Genomic DNA, 20,113 nt, shown 5'->3' on the forward strand with positions numbered 1-20,113 from the left:
TGGCCAGTCGGGGTATGGCACGGAGGGTTTCCCCTAAAGCTGCAGTGACACCTGGTGGCCAGTCTGGGTAAGGCACGGACGGTTTCCCCTAGAGCGGCAGTGACACCTGGTGGCCAGTCGGGGTAAGGCACGGACGGTTTCCCCTAAAGCTGCAGTGACACCTGGTGGCCAGTCGGGGTAAGGCACGGACGGTTTATCCTAGAGCGGCAGTGACACCTGGTGGCCAGTCGGGGTAAGGCACGGACGGTTTCCCCTAGAGCGGCAGTGACACCTGGTGGCCAGTCGGGGTAAGGCACGGACGGTTTCCCCTAGAGCGGCAGTGACACCTGGTGGCCAGTCGGGGTAAGGCACGGACGGTTTCCCGTAAAGCGGCAGTGACACCTGGTGGCCAGTCGGGGTAAGGCACGGATGGTTTCCCCTAGAGCGGCAGTGACACCTGGTGGCCAGTCGGGATAAGGCACGGAGGGTTTTCCGTAGAGCGGCAGTGACACCTGGTGGCCAGTCGGGGTAAGGCACGGACGGTTTCCCCTAAAGCTGCAGTGACACCTGGTGTCCAGTCGGGGTAAGGCACGGACGGTTTCCCCTAAAGCTGCAGTGACACCTGGTGCCCAGTCGGGGTAAGGCACGGACGGTTTCCCCTAGAGCTGCAGTGACACCTGGTGGCCAGTCGGGGTAAGGCAAGAACGGTTTCCCCTAGAGCGGCAGTGACACGTGGTGGCCAGTCGGGGTAAGGCACGGACGTTTTCCCCTAGAGCGGCAGTGACACCTGGTGGCCAGTCGGGGTAAGACACGGACGGTTTCCCCTAGAGCGGCAGTGACACCTGCTGGCCAGTCGGGGTAAGGCACGGACGGTTCCCCCTAGAGCGGCAGTGACACCTGATGGCCATTCGGGGTAAGACACGGACGGTTTCCCCTAGAGCGACAGTGACATCTGGTGGCCAGTCGGGGTAAGGCACGGACGGTTTCCCGTAGAGCGGCAGTGACACCTGGTGGCCAGTCGGGGTAAGGCACGGACGGTTTCCCCTAAAGCTGCAGTGACACCTGGTGTCCAGTCGGGGTAAAGCACGGACGGTTTCCCCTAGAGCGGCAGTGACACCTGGTGGCCAGTCGGGGTAAGGCACGGACATTTTCCCCTAAAGCTGCAGTGACACCTGGTGGCCAGTTGGGGTAAGGCACGGACGGTTTCCCCTAAAGCTGCAGTGACACCTGGTGGCCAGTCGGGGTAAGGCACGGACGGTTTCCCCTAGAGCTGCAGTGACACCTCGTGTCCAGTCGGGGTAAGGCACGGACGGTTTCCCCTAGAGCGGCAGTGACACCTGGTGGCCTGTTGGTGTAAGGCCCGGACGGTTTCCCCTAAAGCTGCAGTGACACCTGGTGGCCAATCGGGGTAAGGCACGGACGGTTTCCCCTAAAGCTGCAGTGACACCTGGCGGCCAGTCGGGGTAAGGCACGGACGGTTTCCCCTAGAGCTGCAGTGACACCTGGTTTCCAGTCTGGATAATGCACGGACGGTTTCCCCTAGAACGGCAGTGACACCTGGCGGCCAGTTGGGGGAAGGCACGGACGGTTTCCCCTAGAGCTGCAGTGACACCTGGTGGCCAGTCGAGGTAAGGCACGGACGGTTTCCCCTAGAGCGGCAGTGACACCTGGTGGCCAGTCGGGGTAAGGCACGGACGGTTTCCCCTACAGCGGCAGTGACACCTGGTGGCCAGTCGGGGTAAGGCACGGACGGTTTCCCCTAGAGCTGCAGTGACACCTGGTGGCCAGTCGGGGTAAGGCACGGACGGTTTCCCCTAAAGCTGCAGTGACACCTGGTGGCCAGTCGGGGTAAGGCACGGACGGTTTCCCCTAGAGCTGCAGTGACACCTGGTGGCCAGTCGGGGTAAGGCACGGACGGTTTCCCCTGGAGCGGCAGTGACACCTGGTGGCCAGTCGGGGTAAGGCACGGACGGTTTCCCCTAGAGCGGCAGTGACACCTGGTGGCCAGTCGGGGTAAGGCACGGACGGTTTCCCCTAGAGCGGCAGTGACACCTGGTGGCCAGTCGGGGTAAGGCACGGACGGTTTCCCCTAAAGCGGCAGTGACACCTGGTGGCCAGTCGGGGTAAGGCACGGATGGTTTCCCCTAGAGCGGCAGTGACACCTGGTTGCCAGTCGGGGTAAGGCACGGAGGGTTTTCCGTAGAGCGGCAGTGACACCTGGTGGCCAGTCGGGGTAAGGCACGGACGGTTTCCCCTAAAGCTGCAGTGACACCTGGTGTCCAGTCGGGGTAAGGCACGGACGGTTTCCCCTAAAGCTGCAGTGACACCTGGTGGCCAGTCGGGGTAAGGCATGGACGGTTTCCCCTAGAGCTGCAGTGACACCTGGTGGCCAGTCGGGGTAAGGCAAGGACGGTTTCCCCTAGAGCAGCAGTGACACCTGGTGGCCAGTCGGGGTAAGGCACGGACGTTTTCCCCTAGAGCGGCAGTGACACCTGGTGGCCAGTCGGGGTAAGGCACGGACGGTTTCCCCTAGAGCGGCAGTGACACCTGGTGGCCAGTCGGGGTAAGGCACGGACGGTTTCCCCTAAAGCTGCAGTGACACCTGGTGGCCAATCGGGGTAAGGCACGGACGGTTTCCCCTAAAGCTGCAGTGACACCTGGCGGCCAGTCGGGGTAAGGCACGGACGGTTTCCCCTCGAGCGGCAGTGACACCTGGTGGCCAGTCGGTTTCCCCTAAAGCTGCAGTGACACCTGGTGGCCAGTCGGGGTAAGGCACGGACGGTTTCCCCTAGAGCTGCAGTGACACCTGGTGGCCAGTCGGGGTAAGGCACGGAGGGTTTCCCCTAAAGCTGCAGTGACACCTGGTGGCCAGTCGGGGTAAGGCACGGACGGTTTCCCCAAGAGCGGCAGTGACACCAGGTGGCCAGTCGGGGTAAGGCACGGACGGTTTCCCCTAGAGCGGCAGTGACACCTGGTGGCCAGTCGGGGTAAGGCACGGACGGTTTCCCCTAGAGCGGCAGTGACACCTGGTGGCCAGTCGGGGTAAGGCACGGACGGTTCCCCCTAGAGCGGCAGTGACACCTGATGGCCAGTCGGGGTAAGGCACGGACGGTTTCCCCTAGAACTGCAGTGACACCTGGTGGCCAGTTGGGGGAAGGCACGGACGGTTTCTCCTAGAGCCGCAGTGACACCTGGTGGCCAGTCGGGGTAAGGCACGGACGGTTTCCCCTAAAGCTGCAGTGACACCTGCTGGCCAGTCGGGGTAAGGCACGGACGGTTTCCCCTAGAGCTGCAGTGACAGCTGGTGGCCAGTCGGGGTAAGGCACGGAGGGTTTCCCCTAAAGCTGCAGTGACACCTGGTGGCCAGTCTGGGTAAGGCACGGACGGTTTCCCCTAGAGCGGCAGTGACACCTGGTGGCCAGTCGGGGTAAGGCACGGACGGTTTCCCCTAGAACTGCAGTGACACCTGGTGTCCAGTCGGGGTAAGGCACGGACGGTTTCCCCTAAAGCTGCAGTGACACCTGGTGTCCAGTCGGGGTAAGGCACGGACGGTTTCCCCTAGAACGGCAGTGACACCTGGCGGCCAGTCGGGGTAAGACACGGACATTTTCCCCTAAAGCTGCAGTGACACCTGGTGGCCAGTCGGGGTAAGGCACGGACGGTTTCCCCTAAAGCTGCAGTGACACCTGGTGGCCAGTCGGGGTAAGGCACGGACGGTTTACCCTAGAGCTGCAGTGACACCTGGTGGCCAGTCGGGGTAAGGCACGGACGGTTTCCCCTAGAGCGGCAGTGACACCTGGTGGCCAGTTGGTGTAAGGCACGGACGGTTTCCCCTAAAGCTGCAGTGACACCTGGTGGCCAATCGGGGTAAGGCACGGACGGTTTCCCCTAGAGCTGCAGTGACACCTGGTGGCCCGTCGGGGTAAGGCACGGAGGGTTTCCCCTAAAGCTGCAGTGACACCTGGTGGACAGTCGGGGTAAGGCACGGACGGTTTCCCCTAGAGCGGCAGTGACACCTGGTGGCCAGTCGGGGTAAGGCACAGACGGTTTCCCCTAAAGCTGCAGTGACACCTGGTGGCCAGTCGGGGTAAGGCACGGACGGTTTCCCCTAGAGCGGCAGTGACACCTGGTGGCCAGTCGGGGTAAGACACGGACGGTTTCCCCAAGAGCGGCAGTGACACCAGATGGCCAGTCGGGGTAAGGCACGGATGGTTTCCCCTAGAGCGGCAGTGACACCTGGTGGCCAGTCGGGGTAAGGCACGGACGGTTTCCCCTAGAGCGGCAGTGACACCTGGTGGCCAGTCGGTGTAAGGCACGGACGGTTCCCCCTAGAGCGGCAGTGACACCTGATGGCCAGTCGGGGTAAGGCACAGACGGTTTCCCCTAGAGCGACAGTGACACCTGGTGGCCAGTTGGGGGAAGGCACGGACGGTTTCCCCTAGACCGCAGTGACACCTGGTGGCCCGTCGGGGTAAGGCACGGACGGTTTCCCCTAGAACTGCAGTGACACCTGGTGGCCAGTTGGGGTAAGGCACGGACGGTTTCACCTAGAGCCGCAGTGACACCTGGTGGCCAGTCGGGGTAAGGCACGGACGGTTTCCCCTAAAGCTGCAGTGACACCTGCTGGCCAGTCGGGGTAGGGCACGGACGGTTTCCCCTAGAGCTGCCATGACAGCTGGTGGCCAGTCGGGGTAAGGCACGGAGGGTTTCCCCTAAAGCTGCAGTGACACCTGGTGGCCAGTCTGGGTAAGGCACGGACGGTTTCCCCTAGAGCGGCAGTGACACCTGGTGGCCAGTCGGGGTAAGGCACGGACGGTTTCCCCTAGAACTGCAGTGACACCTGGTGGCCAGTCGGGGTAAGGCACGGACGGTTTCCCCTAAAGCTGCAGTGACACCTGGTGTCCAGTCGGGGTAAGGCACGGACGGTTTCCCCTAGAGCAGCAGTGACACCTGGTGGCCAGTCGGGGTAAGGCACGGACATTTTCCCCTAAAGCTGCAGTGACACCTGGTGGCCAGTCGGGGTAAGGCACGGACGGTTTCCCCTAGAGCTGCAGTGACACCTGGTGGCCAGTCGGGGTAAGGCACGGAGGGTTTCCCCTAAAGCTGCAGTGACACCTGGTGGCCAGTCGGGGTAAGGCACGGACGGTTTCCCCTAGAGCGGCAGTGACACCTGGTGGCCAGTCGGGGTAAGGCACGGACGGTTTCCCCTAAAGCTGCAGTGACACCTGGTGGCCAGTCGGGGTAAGGCACGGACGGTTTATCCTAGAGCGGCAGTGACACCTGGTGGCCAGTCGGGGTAAGGCACGGACGGTTTCCCCTAGAGCGGCAGTGACACCTGGTGGCCAGTCGGGGTAAGGCACGGACGGTTTCCCCTAGAGCGGCAGTGACACCTGGTGGCCAGTCGGGGTAAGGCACGGACGGTTTCCCCTAAAGCGGCAGTGACACCTGGTGGCCAGTCGGGGTAAGGCACGGATGGTTTCTCCTAGAGCGGCAGTGACACCTGGTGGCCAGTCGGGGTAAGGCACGGACGGTTTCCCCTAGAGCGGCAGTGACACCTGATGGCCAGTCGGGGTAAGGCACGGACGGTTTCCCCTAGAGCGGCAGTGACACCTGGTGGCCAGTCGGGGTAAGGCACGGACGGTTTCCCCTAAAGCTGCAGTGACACCTGGTGGCCAGTCGGGGTAAGGCACGGACGGTTTCCCCTAAAGCTGCAGTGACACCTGGCGGCCAGTCGGGATAAGACACGGACGGTTTCCCCTAGAACGGCAGTGACACCTGGCGGCCAGTAGGGGTAAGGCACGGATGGTTTCCCCTAGAGCGGCAGTGACACCTGGTGGCCAGTCGGGGTAAGGCACGGACGGTTTCCCCTAGAGCGGCAGTGACACCTGGTGGCCAGTCGGGGTAAGGCACGGACGGTTTCGCCTAGAGCGGCAGTGACACCTGGTGGCCAGTCGGGGTAAGGCACGGACGGTTTCCCCTAGAGCGGCAGTGACACCTGATGGACAGTCGGGGTAAGGCACGGACGGTTTCCCCTAGAGCGGCAGTGACACCTGGTGGCCAGTCGGGGTAAGGCACGGACGGTTTCCCCTAAAGCTGCAGTGACACCTGGTGGCCAGTCGGGGTAAGGCACGGACGGCTTCCCCTAAAGCTGCAGTGACACCCGGTGGCCAGTCGGGGTAAGGCACGGACGGTTTCCCCTAAAGCTGCAGTGACACCTGGCGGCCAGTCGGGATAAGACACGGACGGTTTCCCCTAGAACGGCAGTGACACCTGGCGGCCAGTAGGGGTAAGGCACGGACGGTTTCCCCTAGAGTGGCAGTGACACCTGGTGGCCAGTCGGGGTAAGGCACGGACGGTTTCGCCTAGAGCGGCAGTGACACCTGGTGGCCAGTCGGGGTAAGGCACGGACGGTTTCCCCTAGAGCGGCAGTGACACCTGGTGGCCAGTCGGGGTAAGGCACGGACGGTTTCCCCTAAAGCTGCAGTGACACCTGGTGGCCAGTCTGGGTAAGGCACGGACGGTTTCCCCTAAAGCTGCAGTGACACCTGCTGGCCAGTCGGGGTAAGGCACGGACGGTTTCCCCTAGAGCGGCAGTGACACCTGGTGGCCAGTCGGGGTAAGGCACGGACGGTTTCGCCTAGAGCGGCAGTGACACCTGGTGGCCAGTCGGGGTAAGGCACTGACGGTTTCCCCTAGAGCGGCAGTGACACCTGATGGACAGTCGGGGTAAGGCACGGACGGTTTCCCCTAGAGCGGCAGTGACACCTGGTGGCCAGTCGGGGTAAGGCACGGACGGTTTCCCCTAAAGCTGCAGTGACACCTGGTGGCCAGTCGGGGTAAGGCACGGACGGCTTCCCCTAAAGCTGCAGTGACACCTGGTGGCCAGTCGGGGTAAGGCACGGACGGTTTCCCCTAAAGCTGCAGTGACACCTGGCGGCCAGTCGGGATAAGACACGGACGGTTTCCCCTAGAACGGCAGTGACACCTGGCGGCCAGTAGGGGTAAGGCACGGACGGTTTCGCCTAGAGCGGCAGTGACACCTGGTGGCCAGTCGGGGTAAGGCACGGATGGTTTCTCCTAGAGCGGCAGTGACACCTGGTGGCCAGTCGGGGTAAGGCACGGACGGTTTCCCCTAGAGCGGCAGTGACACCTGATGGCCAGTCGGGGTAAGGCACGGACGGTTTCCCCTAGAGCGGCAGTGACACCTGGTGGCCAGTCGGGGTAAGGCACGGACGGTTTCCCCTAAAGCTGCAGTGACACCTGGTGGCCAGTCGGGGTAAGGCACGGACGGCTTCCCCTAAAGCTGCAGTGACACCTGGTGGCCAGTCGGGGTAAGGCACGGACGGTTTCCCCTAGAGCTGCAGTGACACCTGGTGGCCAGTCGGGGTATGGCACGGAGGGTTTCCCCTAAAGCTGCAGTGACACCTGGTGGCCAGTCTGGGTAAGGCACGGACGGTTTCCCCTAGAGCGGCAGTGACACCTGGTGGCCAGTCGGGGTAAGGCACGGACGGTTTCCCCTAAAGCTGCAGTGACACCTGGTGGCCAGTCGGGGTAAGGCACGGACGGTTTATCCTAGAGCGGCAGTGACACCTGGTGGCCAGTCGGGGTAAGGCACGGACGGTTTCCCCTAGAGCGGCAGTGACACCTGGTGGCCAGTCGGGGTAAGGCACGGACGGTTTCCCCTAGAGCGGCAGTGACACCTGGTGGCCAGTCGGGGTAAGGCACGGACGGTTTCCCGTAAAGCGGCAGTGACACCTGGTGGCCAGTCGGGGTAAGGCACGGATGGTTTCCCCTAGAGCGGCAGTGACACCTGGTGGCCAGTCGGGATAAGGCACGGAGGGTTTTCCGTAGAGCGGCAGTGACACCTGGTGGCCAGTCGGGGTAAGGCACGGACGGTTTCCCCTAGAGCGGCAGTGACACCTGGTGGCCAGTCGGGGTAAGGCACGGACGGTTTCCCCTAGAGCGGCAGTGACACCTGCTGGCCAGTCGGGGTAAGGCACGGACGGTTCCCCCTAGAGCGGCAGTGACACCTGATGGCCATTCGGGGTAAGACACGGACGGTTTCCCCTAGAGCGACAGTGACATCTGGTGGCCAGTCGGGGTAAGGCACGGACGGTTTCCCGTAGAGCGGCAGTGACACCTGGTGGCCAGTCGGGGTAAGGCACGGACGGTTTCCCCTAAAGCTGCAGTGACACCTGGTGTCCAGTCGGGGTAAAGCACGGACGGTTTCCCCTAGAGCGGCAGTGACACCTGGTGGCCAGTCGGGGTAAGGCACGGACATTTTCCCCTAAAGCTGCAGTGACACCTGGTGGCCAGTTGGGGTAAGGCACGGACGGTTTCCCCTAAAGCTGCAGTGACACCTGGTGGCCAGTCGGGGTAAGGCACGGACGGTTTCCCCTAGAGCTGCAGTGACACCTCGTGTCCAGTCGGGGTAAGGCACGGACGGTTTCCCCTAGAGCGGCAGTGACACCTGGTGGCCTGTTGGTGTAAGGCCCGGACGGTTTCCCCTAAAGCTGCAGTGACACCTGGTGGCCAATCGGGGTAAGGCACGGACGGTTTCCCCTAAAGCTGCAGTGACACCTGGCGGCCAGTCGGGGTAAGGCACGGACGGTTTCCCCTAGAGCTGCAGTGACACCTGGTTTCCAGTCTGGATAATGCACGGACGGTTTCCCGTAGAACGGCAGTGACACCTGGCGGCCAGTTGGGGGAAGGCACGGACGGTTTCCCCTAGAGCTGCAGTGACACCTGGTGGCCAGTCGAGGTAAGGCACGGACGGTTTCCCCTAGAGCGGCAGTGACACCTGGTGGCCAGTCGGGGTAAGGCACGGACGGTTTCCCCTACAGCGGCAGTGACACCTGGTGGCCAGTCGGGGTAAGGCACGGACGGTTTCCCCTAGAGCTGCAGTGACACCTGGTGGCCAGTCGGGGTAAGGCACGGACGGTTTCCCCTAAAGCTGCAGTGACACCTGGTGGCCAGTCGGGGTAAGGCACGGACGGTTTCCCCTAGAGCTGCAGTGACACCTGGTGGCCAGTCGGGGTAAGGCACGGACGGTTTCCCCTGGAGCGGCAGTGACACCTGGTGGCCAGTCGGGGTAAGGCACGGACGGTTTCCCCTAGAGCGGCAGTGACACCTGGTGGCCAGTCGGGGTAAGGCACGGACGGTTTCCCCTAGAGCGGCAGTGACACCTGGTGGCCAGTCGGGGTAAGGCACGGACGGTTTCCCCTAAAGCGGCAGTGACACCTGGTGGCCAGTCGGGGTAAGGCACGGATGGTTTCCCCTAGAGCGGCAGTGACACCTGGTTGCCAGTCGGGGTAAGGCACGGAGGGTTTTCCGTAGAGCGGCAGTGACACCTGGTGGCCAGTCGGGGTAAGGCACGGACGGTTTCCCCTAAAGCTGCAGTGACACCTGGTGTCCAGTCGGGGTAAGGCACGGACGGTTTCCCCTAAAGCTGCAGTGACACCTGTTGGCCAGTCGGGGTAAGGCATGGACGGTTTCCCCTAGAGCTGCAGTGACACCTGGTGGCCAGTCGGGGTAAGGCAAGGACGGTTTCCCCTAGAGCAGCAGTGACACCTGGTGGCCAGTCGGGGTAAGGCACGGACGTTTTCCCCTAGAGCGGCAGTGACACCTGGTGGCCAGTCGGGGTAAGGCACGGACGGTTTCCCCTAGAGCGGCAGTGACACCTGGTGGCCAGTCGGGGTAAGGCACGGACGGTTTCCCCTAAAGCTGCAGTGACACCTGGTGGCCAATCGGGGTAAGGCACGGACGGTTTCCCCTAAAGCTGCAGTGACACCTGGCGGCCAGTCGGGGTAAGGCACGGACGGTTTCCCCTCGAGCGGCAGTGACACCTGGTGGCCAGTCGGTTTCCCCTAAAGCTGCAGTGACACCTGGTGGCCAGTCGGGGTAAGGCACGGACGGTTTCCCCTAGAGCTGCAGTGACACCTGGTGGCCAGTCGGGGTAAGGCACGGAGGGTTTCCCCTAAAGCTGCAGTGACACCTGGTGGCCAGTCGGGGTAAGGCACGGACGGTTTCCCCAAGAGCGGCAGTGACACCAGGTGGCCAGTCGGGGTAAGGCACGGACGGTTTCCCCTAGAGCGGCAGTGACACCTGGTGGCCAGTCGGGGTAAGGCACGGACGGTTTCCCCTAGAGCGGCAGTGACACCTGGTGGCCAGTCGGGGTAAGGCACGGACGGTTCCCCCTAGAGCGGCAGTGACACCTGATGGCCAGTCGGGGTAAGGCACGGACGGTTTCCCCCTAGAACTGCAGTGACACCTGGTGGCCAGTTGGGGGAAGGCACGGACGGTTTCTCCTAGAGCCGCAGTGACACCTGGTGGCCAGTCGGGGTAAGGCACGGACGGTTTCCCCTAAAGCTGCAGTGACACCTGCTGGCCAGTCGGGGTAAGGCACGGACGGTTTCCCCTAGAGCTGCAGTGACAGCTGGTGGCCAGTCGGGGTAAGGCACGGAGGGTTTCCCCTAAAGCTGCAGTGACACCTGGTGGCCAGTCTGGGTAAGGCACGGACGGTTTCCCCTAGAGCGGCAGTGACACCTGGTGGCCAGTCGGGGTAAGGCACGGACGGTTTCCCCTAGAACTGCAGTGACACCTGGTGTCCAGTCGGGGTAAGGCACGGACGGTTTCCCCTAAAGCTGCAGTGACACCTGGTGTCCAGTCGGGGTAAGGCACGGACGGTTTCCCCTAGAACGGCAGTGACACCTGGCGGCCAGTCGGGGTAAGACACGGACATTTTCCCCTAAAGCTGCAGTGACACCTGGTGGCCAGTCGGGGTAAGGCACGGACGGTTTCCCCTAAAGCTGCAGTGACACCTGGTGGCCAGTCGGGGTAAGGCACGGACGGTTTACCCTAGAGCTGCAGTGACACCTGGTGGCCAGTCGGGGTAAGGCACGGACGGTTTCCCCTAGAGCGGCAGTGACACCTGGTGGCCAGTTGGTGTAAGGCACGGACGGTTTCCCCTAAAGCTGCAGTGACACCTGGTGGCCAATCGGGGTAAGGCACGGACGGTTTCCCCTAGAGCTGCAGTGACACCTGGTGGCCCGTCGGGGTAAGGCACGGAGGGTTTCCCCTAAAGCTGCAGTGACACCTGGTGGACAGTCGGGGTAAGGCACGGACGGTTTCCCCTAGAGCGGCAGTGACACCTGGTGGCCAGTCGGGGTAAGGCACAGACGGTTTCCCCTAAAGCTGCAGTGACACCTGGTGGCCAGTCGGGGTAAGGCACGGACGGTTTCCCCTAGAGCGGCAGTGACACCTGGTGGCCAGTCGGGGTAAGACACGGACGGTTTCCCCAAGAGCGGCAGTGACACCAGATGGCCAGTCGGGGTAAGGCACGGATGGTTTCCCCTAGAGCGGCAGTGACACCTGGTGGCCAGTCGGGGTAAGGCACGGACGGTTTCCCCTAGAGCGGCAGTGACACCTGGTGGCCAGTCGGTGTAAGGCACGGACGGTTCCCCCTAGAGCGGCAGTGACACCTGATGGCCAGTCGGGGTAAGGCACAGACGGTTTCCCCTAGAGCGACAGTGACACCTGGTGGCCAGTTGGTGGAAGGCACGGACGGTTTCCCCTAGACCGCAGTGACACCTGGTGGCCCGTCGGGGTAAGGCACGGACGGTTTCCCCTAGAACTGCAGTGACACCTGGTGGCCAGTTGGGGTAAGGCACGGACGGTTTCACCTAGAGCCGCAGTGACACCTGGTGGCCAGTCGGGGTAAGGCACGGACGGTTTCCCCTAAAGCTGCAGTGACACCTGCTGGCCAGTCGGGGTAGGGCACGGACGGTTTCCCCTAGAGCTGCCATGACAGCTGGTGGCCAGTCGGGGTAAGGCACGGAGGGTTTCCCCTAAAGCTGCAGTGACACCTGGTGGCCAGTCTGGGTAAGGCACGGACGGTTTCCCCTAGAGCGGCAGTGACACCTGGTGGCCAGTCGGGGTAAGGCACGGACGGTTTCCCCTAGAACTGCAGTGACACCTGGTGGCCAGTCGGGGTAAGGCACGGACGGTTTCCCCTAAAGCTGCAGTGACACCTGGTGTCCAGTCGGGGTAAGGCACGGACGGTTTCCCCTAGAGCAGCAGTGACACCTGGTGGCCAGTCGGGGTAAGGCACGGACATTTTCCCCTAAAGCTGCAGTGACACCTGGTGGCCAGTCGGGGTAAGGCACGGACGGTTTCCCCTAGAGCTGCAGTGACACCTGGTGGCCAGTCGGGGTAAGGCACGGAGGGTTTCCCCTAAAGCTGCAGTGACACCTGGTGGCCAGTCGGGGTAAGGCACGGACGGTTTCCCCTAGAGCGGCAGTGACACCTGGTGGCCAGTCGGGGTAAGGCACGGACGGTTTCCCCTAAAGCTGCAGTGACACCTGGTGGCCAGTCGGGGTAAGGCACGGACGGTTTATCCTAGAGCGGCAGTGACACCTGGTGGCCAGTCGGGGTAAGGCACGGACGGTTTCCCCTAGAGCGGCAGTGACACCTGGTGGCCAGTCGGGGTAAGGCACGGACGGTTTCCCCTAGAGCGGCAGTGACACCTGGTGGCCAGTCGGGGTAAGGCACGGACGGTTTCCCCTAAAGCGGCAGTGACACCTGGTGGCCAGTCGGGGTAAGGCACGGATGGTTTCTCCTAGAGCGGCAGTGACACCTGGTGGCCAGTCGGGGTAAGGCACGGACGGTTTCCCCTAGAGCGGCAGTGACACCTGATGGCCAGTCGGGGTAAGGCACGGACGGTTTCCCCTAGAGCGGCAGTGACACCTGGTGGCCAGTCGGGGTAAGGCACGGACGGTTTCCCCTAAAGCTGCAGTGACACCTGGTGGCCAGTCGGGGTAAGGCACGGACGGCTTCCCCTAAAGCTGCAGTGACACCTGGTGGCCAGTCGGGGTAAGGCACGGACGGTTTCCCCTAGAGCTGCAGTGACACCTGGTGGCCAGTCGGGGTAAGGCACGGAGGGTTTCCCCTAAAGCTGCAGTGACACCTGGTGGCCAGTCTGGGTAAGGCACGGACGGTTTCCCCTAGAGCGGCAGTGACACCTGGTGGCCAGTCGGGGTAAGGCACGGAGGGTTTCCCCTAAAGCTGCAGTGACACCTGGTGGCCAGTCGGGGTAAGGCACGGACGGTTTATCCTAGAGCGGCAGTGACACCTGGTGGCCAGTCGGGGTAAGGCACGGACGGTTTCCCCTAGAGCGGCAGTGACACCTGGTGGCCAGTCGGGGTAAGGCACGGACGGTTTCCCCTAGAGCGGCAGTGACACCTGGTGGCCAGTCGGGGTAAGGCGCGGACGGTTTCCCGTAAAGCGGCAGTGACACCTGGTGGCCAGTCGGGGTAAGGCACGGATGGTTTCCCCTAGAGCGGCAGTGACACCTGATGGCCAGTCGGGATAAGGCACGGAGGGTTTTCCGTAGAGCGGCAGTGACACCTGGTGGCCAGTCGGGGTAAGGCACGGACGGTTTCCCCTAAAGCTGCAGTGACACCTGGTGTCCAGTCGGGGTAAGGCACGGACGGTTTCCCCTAAAGCTGCAGTGACACCTGGTGGCCAGTCGGGGTAAGGCACGGACGGTTTCCCCTAGAGCTGCAGTGACACCTGGTGGCCAGTCGGGGTAAGGCAAGAACGGTTTCCCCTAGAGCGGCAGTGACACCTGGTGGCCAGTCGGGGTAAGGCACGGACGTTTTCCCCTAGAGCGGCAGTGACACCTGATGTCCATTCGGGGTAAGGCACGGACGGTTTCCCCTAGAGCGACAGTGACATCTGGTGGCCAGTCGGGGTAAGGCACGGACGGTTTCCCGTAGAGCGGCAGTGACACCTGGTGGCCAGTCGGGGTAAGGCACGGACGGTTTCCCCTAAAGCTGCAGTGACACCTGGTGTCCAGTCGGGGTAAAGCACGGACGGTTTCCCCTAGAGCGGCAGTGACACCTGGTGGCCAGTCGGGGTAAGGCACGGACATTTTCCCCTAAAGCTGCAGTGACACCTGGTGGCCAGTTGGGGTAAGGCACGGACGGTTTCCCCTAAAGCTGCAGTGACACCTGGTGGCCAGTCGGGGTAAGGCACGGACGGTTTCCCCTAGAGCTGCAGTGACACCTCGTGGCCAGTCGGGGTAAGGCACGGACGGTTTCCCCTAGAGCGGCAGTGACACCTGGTGGCCAGTTGGTGTAAGGCCCGGACGGTTTCCCCTAAAGCTGCAGTGACACCTGGTGGCCAATCGGGGTAAGGCACGGACGGTTTCCCCTAAAGCTGCAGTGACACCTGGCGGCCAGTCGGGGTAAGGCACGGACGGTTTCCCCTAGAGCTGCAGTGACACCTGGTTTCCAGTCGGGATAAGGCACGGACGGTTTCCCCTAGAATGGCAGTGACACCTGGCGGCCAGTTGGGGGAAGGCACGGACGGTTTCCCCTAGAGCTGCAGTGACACCTGGTGGCCAGTCGAGGTAAGGCACGGACGGTTTCCCGAAGAGCGGCAGTGACACCTGGTGGCCAGTCGGGGTAAGGCACGGACGGTTTCCCCTAAAGCTGCAGTGACACCTGGTGGCCAGTCGGGGTAAGGCACGGACGGTTTCCCCTCGAGCGGCAGTGACACCTGGTGGCCAGTCGGTTTCCCCTAAAGCTGCAGTGACACCTGGTATCCAGTCGGGGTAAGGCACGGACGGTTTTCCGTAGAGCTGCAGTGACACCTGATGGCCAGTCGGGGTAAGGCACGGAGGGTTTCCCCTAAAGCTGCAGTGACACCTGGTGTCCAGTCGGGGTAAGGCACGGACGGTTTCCCCTAAAGCTGCAGTGACACCTGGTGGCCAGTCGGGGTAAGGCACGGACGGTTTCCCCTAGAGCTGCAGTGACACCTGGTGGCCAGTCGGGGTAAGGCAAGGACGGTTCCCCTAGAGCGGCAGTGACACCATTTTGGCCAGTCGGGGTAAGGCACGGACGTTTTCCCCTAGAGCGGCAGTGACACCTGGTGGCCAGTCGGGGTAAGGCACGGACGGTTTCCCCTAGAGCGGCAGTGACACCTGGTGGCCAGTCGGGGTAAGGCACGGACAGTTCCCCCCAGAGCGGCAGTGACACCTGATGGCCATTCGGGGTAAGGCACGGACGGTTTCCCCTAGAGCGACAGTGACATCTGGTGGCCAGTCGGGGTAAGGCACGGACGGTTTCCCGTAGAGCGGCAGTGACACCTGGTGGCCAGTCGGGGTAAGGCACGGACGGTTTCCCCTAGAGCTGCAGTGACACCTGGTGTCCAGTCGGGGTAAAGCACGGACGGTTTCCCCTAGAGCGGCAGTGACACCTGGTGGCCAGTCGGGGTAAGGCACGGACATTTTCCCCTAAAGCTGCAGTGACACCTGGTGGCCAGTCGGGGTAAGGCACGGACGGTTTCCCCTAAAGCTGCAGTGACACCTGGTGGCCAGTCGGGGTAAGGCACGGACGGTTTCCCCTAGAGCTGCAGTGACACCTCGTGGCCAGTCGGGGTAAGGCACGGACGGTTTCCCCTAGAGCGGCAGTGACATCTGGTGGCCAGTCGGGGTAAGGCACGGACGGTTTCCCGTAGAGCGGCAGTGACACCTGGTGGCCAGTCGGGGTAAGGCACGGACGGTTTCCCCTAAAGCTGCAGTGACACCTGGTGTCCAGTCGGGGTAAGGCACGGACGGTTTCCCCTAGAGCGGCAGTGACACCTGGTGGCCAGTCGGGGTAAGGCACGGACATTTTCCCCTAAAGCTGCAGTGACACCTGGTGGCCAGTCGGGGTAAGGCACGGACGGTTTCCCCTACAGCGGCAGTGAGACCTCGTGGCCAGTCGGGGTAAGGCACGGACGGTTTCCCCTAAAGCTGCAGTGACACCTGGTGGCCAGTCGGGGTAAGGCACGGACGGTTTCCCCTAGAGCTGCAGTGACACCTGGTGGCCAGTCGGGGTAAGGCACGGACGGTTTCCCCTGGAGCGGCAGTGACACCTGGTGGCCAGTCGGGGTAAGGCACGGACGGTTTCCCCTAGAGCGGCAGTGACACCTGGTGGCCAGTCGGGGTAAGGCACGGACGGTTTCCCCTACAGCGGCAGTGACACCTCGTGGCCAGTCGGGGTAAGGCACGGACGGTTTCCCCTAGAGCTGCAGTGACACCTGGTGGCCAGTCGGGGTAAGGCACGGACGGTTTCCCCTAAAGCTGCAGTGACACCTGGTGGCCAGTCGGGGTAAGGCACGGACGGTTTCCCCTAGAGCTGCAGTGACACCTGGTGGCCAGTCGGGGTAAGGCACGGACGGTTTCCCCTGGAGCGGCAGTGACACCTGGTGGCCAGTCGGGGTAAGGCACGGACGGTTTCCCCTAGAGCGGCAGTGACACCTGGTGGCCAGTCGGGGTAAGGCACGGACGGTTTCCCCTAGAGCGGCAGTGACACCTGGTGGCCAGTTGGGGTAAGGCACGGACGGTTTCCCCTAAAGCGGCAGTGACACCTGGTGGCCAGTCGGGGTAAGGCACGGATGGTTTCCCCTAGAGCGGCAGTGACACCTGGTGGCCAGTCGGGGTAAGGCACGGAGGGTTTTCCGTAGAGCGGCAGTGACACCTGGTGGCCAGTCGGGGTAAGGCACGGACGGTTTCCCCTAAAGCTGCAGTGACACCTGGTGTCCAGTCGGGGTAAGGCACGGACGGTTTCCCCTAAAGCTGCAGTGACACCTGGTGGCCAGTCGGGGTAAGGCACGGACGGTTTCCCCTAGAGCTGCAGTGACACCTGGTGGCCAGTCGGGGTAAGGCAAGGACGGTTTCCCCTAGAGCAGCAGTGACACCTGGTGGCCAGTCGGGGTAAGGCACGGACGTTTTCCCCTAGAGAGGCAGTGACACCTGGTGGCCAGTCGGGGTAAGGCACGGACGGTTTCCCCTAGAGCGGCAGTGACACCTGGTGGCCAGTCGGGGTAAGGCACGGACGGTTTCCCCTAAAGCTGCAGTGACACCTGGTGGCCAATCGGGGTAAGGCACGGACGGTTTCCCCTAAAGCTGCAGTGACACCTGGCGGCCAGTCGGGGTAAGGCACGGACGGTTTCCCCTCGAGCGGCAGTGACACCTGGTGGCCAGTCCGTTTCCCCTAAAGCTGCAGTGACACCTGGTGGCCAGTCGGGGTAAGGCACGGACGGTTTCCCCTAGAGCTGCAGTGACACCTGGTGGCCAGTCGGGGTAAGGCACGGAGGGTTTCCCCTAAAGCTGCAGTGACACCTGGTGGCCAGTCGGGGTAAGGCACGGACGGTTTCCCCAAGAGCGGCAGTGACACCAGGTGGCCAGTCGGGGTAAGGCACGGACGGTTTCCCCTAGAGCGGCAGTGACACCTGGAGGCCAGTCGGGGTAAGGCACGGACGGTTTCCCCTAGAGCGGCAGTGACACCTGGTGGCCAGTCGGGGTAAGGCACGGACGGTTCCCCCTAGAGCGGCAGTGACACCTGATGGCCAGTCGGGGTAAGGCACGGACGGTTTCCCCTAGAACTGCAGTGACACCTGGTGGCCAGTTGGGGGAAGGCACGGACGGTTTCTCCTAGAGCCGCAGTGACACCTGGTGGCCAGTCGGGGTAAGGCACGGACGGTTTCCCCTAAAGCTGCAGTGACACCTGCTGGCCAGTCGGGGTAAGGCACGGACGGTTTCCCCTAGAGCTGCAGTGACAGCTGGTGGCCAGTCGGGGTAAGGCACGGAGGGTTTCCCCTAAAGCTGCAGTGACACCTGGTGGCCAGTCTGGGTAAGGCATGGACGGTTTCCCCTAGAGCGGCAGTGACACCTGGTGGCCAGTCGGGGTAAGGCACGGACGGTTTCCCCTAGAACTGCAGTGACACCTGGTGGCCAGTCGGGGTAAGGCACGGACGGTTTCCCCTAAAGCTGCAGTGACACCTGGTGTCCAGTCGGGGTAAGGCACGGACGGTTTCCCCTAGAACGGCAGTGACACCTGGCGGCCAGTCGGGGTAAGACACGGACATTTTCCCCTAAAGCTGCAGTGACACCTGGTGGCCAGTCGGGGTAAGGCACGGACGGTTTCCCCTAAAGCTGCAGTGACACCTGGTGGCCAGTCGGGGTAAGGCACGGACGGTTTCCCCTAGAGCTGCAGTGACACCTGGTGGCCAGTCGGGGTAAGGCTGACGGTTTCCCCTAGAGCGGCAGTGACACCTGGTGGCCAGTTGGTGTAAGGCACGGACGGTTTCCCCTAAAGCTGCAGTGACACCTGGTGGCCAATCGGGGTAAGGCACGGACGGTTTCCCCTAGAGCTGCAGTGACACCTGGTGGCCCGTCGGGGTAAGGCACGGAGGGTTTCCCCTAAAGCTGCAGTGACACCTGGTGGACAGTCGGGGTAAGGCACGGACGGTTTCCCATAGAGCGGCAGTGACACCTGGTGGCCAGTCGGGGTAAGGCACAGACGGTTTCCCCTAAAGCTGCAGTGACACCTGGTGGCCAGTCGGGGTAAGGCACGGACGGTTTCCCCTAGAGCGGCAGTGACACCTGGTGGCCAGTCGGGGTAAGACACGGACGGTTTCCCCAAGAGCGGCAGTGACACCAGGTGGCCAGTCGGGGTAAGGCACGGACGGTTTCCCCTAGAGCGGCAGTGACACCTGGTGGCCAGTCGGGGTAAGGCACGGACGGTTTCCCCTAGAGCGGCAGTGACACCTGGTGGCCAGTCGGTGTAAGGCACGGACGGTTCCCCCTAGAGCGGCAGTGACACCTGATGGCCAGTCGGGGTAAGGCACAGACGGTTTCCCCTAGAGCGACAGTCACACCTGGTGGCCAGTTGGGGGAAGGCACGGACGGTTTCCCCTAGACCGCAGTGACACCTGGTGGCCCGTCGGGGTAAGGCACGGACGGTTTCCCCTAGAACTGCAGTGACACCTGGTGGCCAGTTGGGGTAAGGCACGGACGGTTTCACCTAGAGCCGCAGTGACACCTGGTGGCCAGTCGGGGTAAGGCACGGACGGTTTCCCCTAAAGCTGCAGTGACACCTGCTGGCCAGTCGGGGTAAGGCACGGACGGTTTCCCCTAGAGCTGCCATGACAGCTGGTGGCCAGTCGGGGTAAGGCACGGAGGGTTTCCCCTAAAGCTGCAGTGACACCTGGTGGCCAGTCTGGGTAAGGCACGGACGGTTTCCCCTAGAGCGGCAGTGACACCTGGTGGCCAGTCGGGGTAAGGCACGGACGGTTTCCCCTAGAACTGCAGTGACACCTGGTGGCCAGTCGGGGTAAGGCACGGACGGTTTCCCCTAAAGCTGCAGTGACACCTGGTGTCCAGTCGGGGTAAGGCACGGACGGTTTCCCCTAGAGCAGCAGTGACACCTGGTGGCCAGTCGGGGTAAGGCACGGACATTTTCCCCTAAAGCTGCAGTGACACCTGGTGGCCAGTCGGGGTAAGGCACGGACGGTTTCCCCTAGAGCTGCAGTGACACCTGGTGGCCAGTCGGGGTAAGGCACGGAGGGTTTCCCCTAAAGCTGCAGTGACACCTGGTGGCCAGTCGGGGTAAGGCACGGACGGTTTCCCCTAGAGCGGCAGTGACACCTGGTGGCCAGTCGGGGTAAGGCACGGACGGTTTCCCCTAAAGCTGCAGTGACACCTGGTGGCCAGTCGGGGTAAGGCACGGACGGTTTATCCTAGAGCGGCAGTGACACCTGGTGGCCAGTCGGGGTAAGGCACGGACGGTTTCCCCTAGAGCGGCAGTGACACCTGGTGGCCAGTCGGGGTAAGGCACGGACGGTTTCCCCTAGAGCGGCAGTGACACCTGGTGGCCAGTCGGGGTAAGGCACGGACGGTTTCCCCTAAAGCGGCAGTGACACCTGGTGGCCAGTCGGGGTAAGGCACGGATGGTTTCTCCTAGAGCGGCAGTGACACCTGGTGGCCAGTCGGGGTAAGGCACGGACGGTTTCCCCTAGAGCGGCAGTGACACCTGATGGCCAGTCGGGGTAAGGCACGGACGGTTTCCCCTAGAGCGGCAGTGACACCTGGTGGCCAGTCGGGGTAAGGCACGGACGGTTTCCCCTAAAGCTGCAGTGACACCTGGTGGCCAGTCGGGGTAAGGCACGGACGGCTTCCCCTAAAGCTGCAGTGACACCTGGTGGCCAGTCGGGGTAAGGCACGGACGGTTTCCCCTAGAGCTGCAGTGACACCTGGTGGCCAGTCGGGGTAAGGCACGGAGGGTTTCCCCTAAAGCTGCAGTGACAC

Source organism: Natator depressus, chromosome 28 (genome assembly GCF_965152275.1).
Source record: "Natator depressus isolate rNatDep1 chromosome 28, rNatDep2.hap1, whole genome shotgun sequence".
NCBI lineage: Eukaryota > Metazoa > Chordata > Testudines > Cheloniidae > Natator > Natator depressus.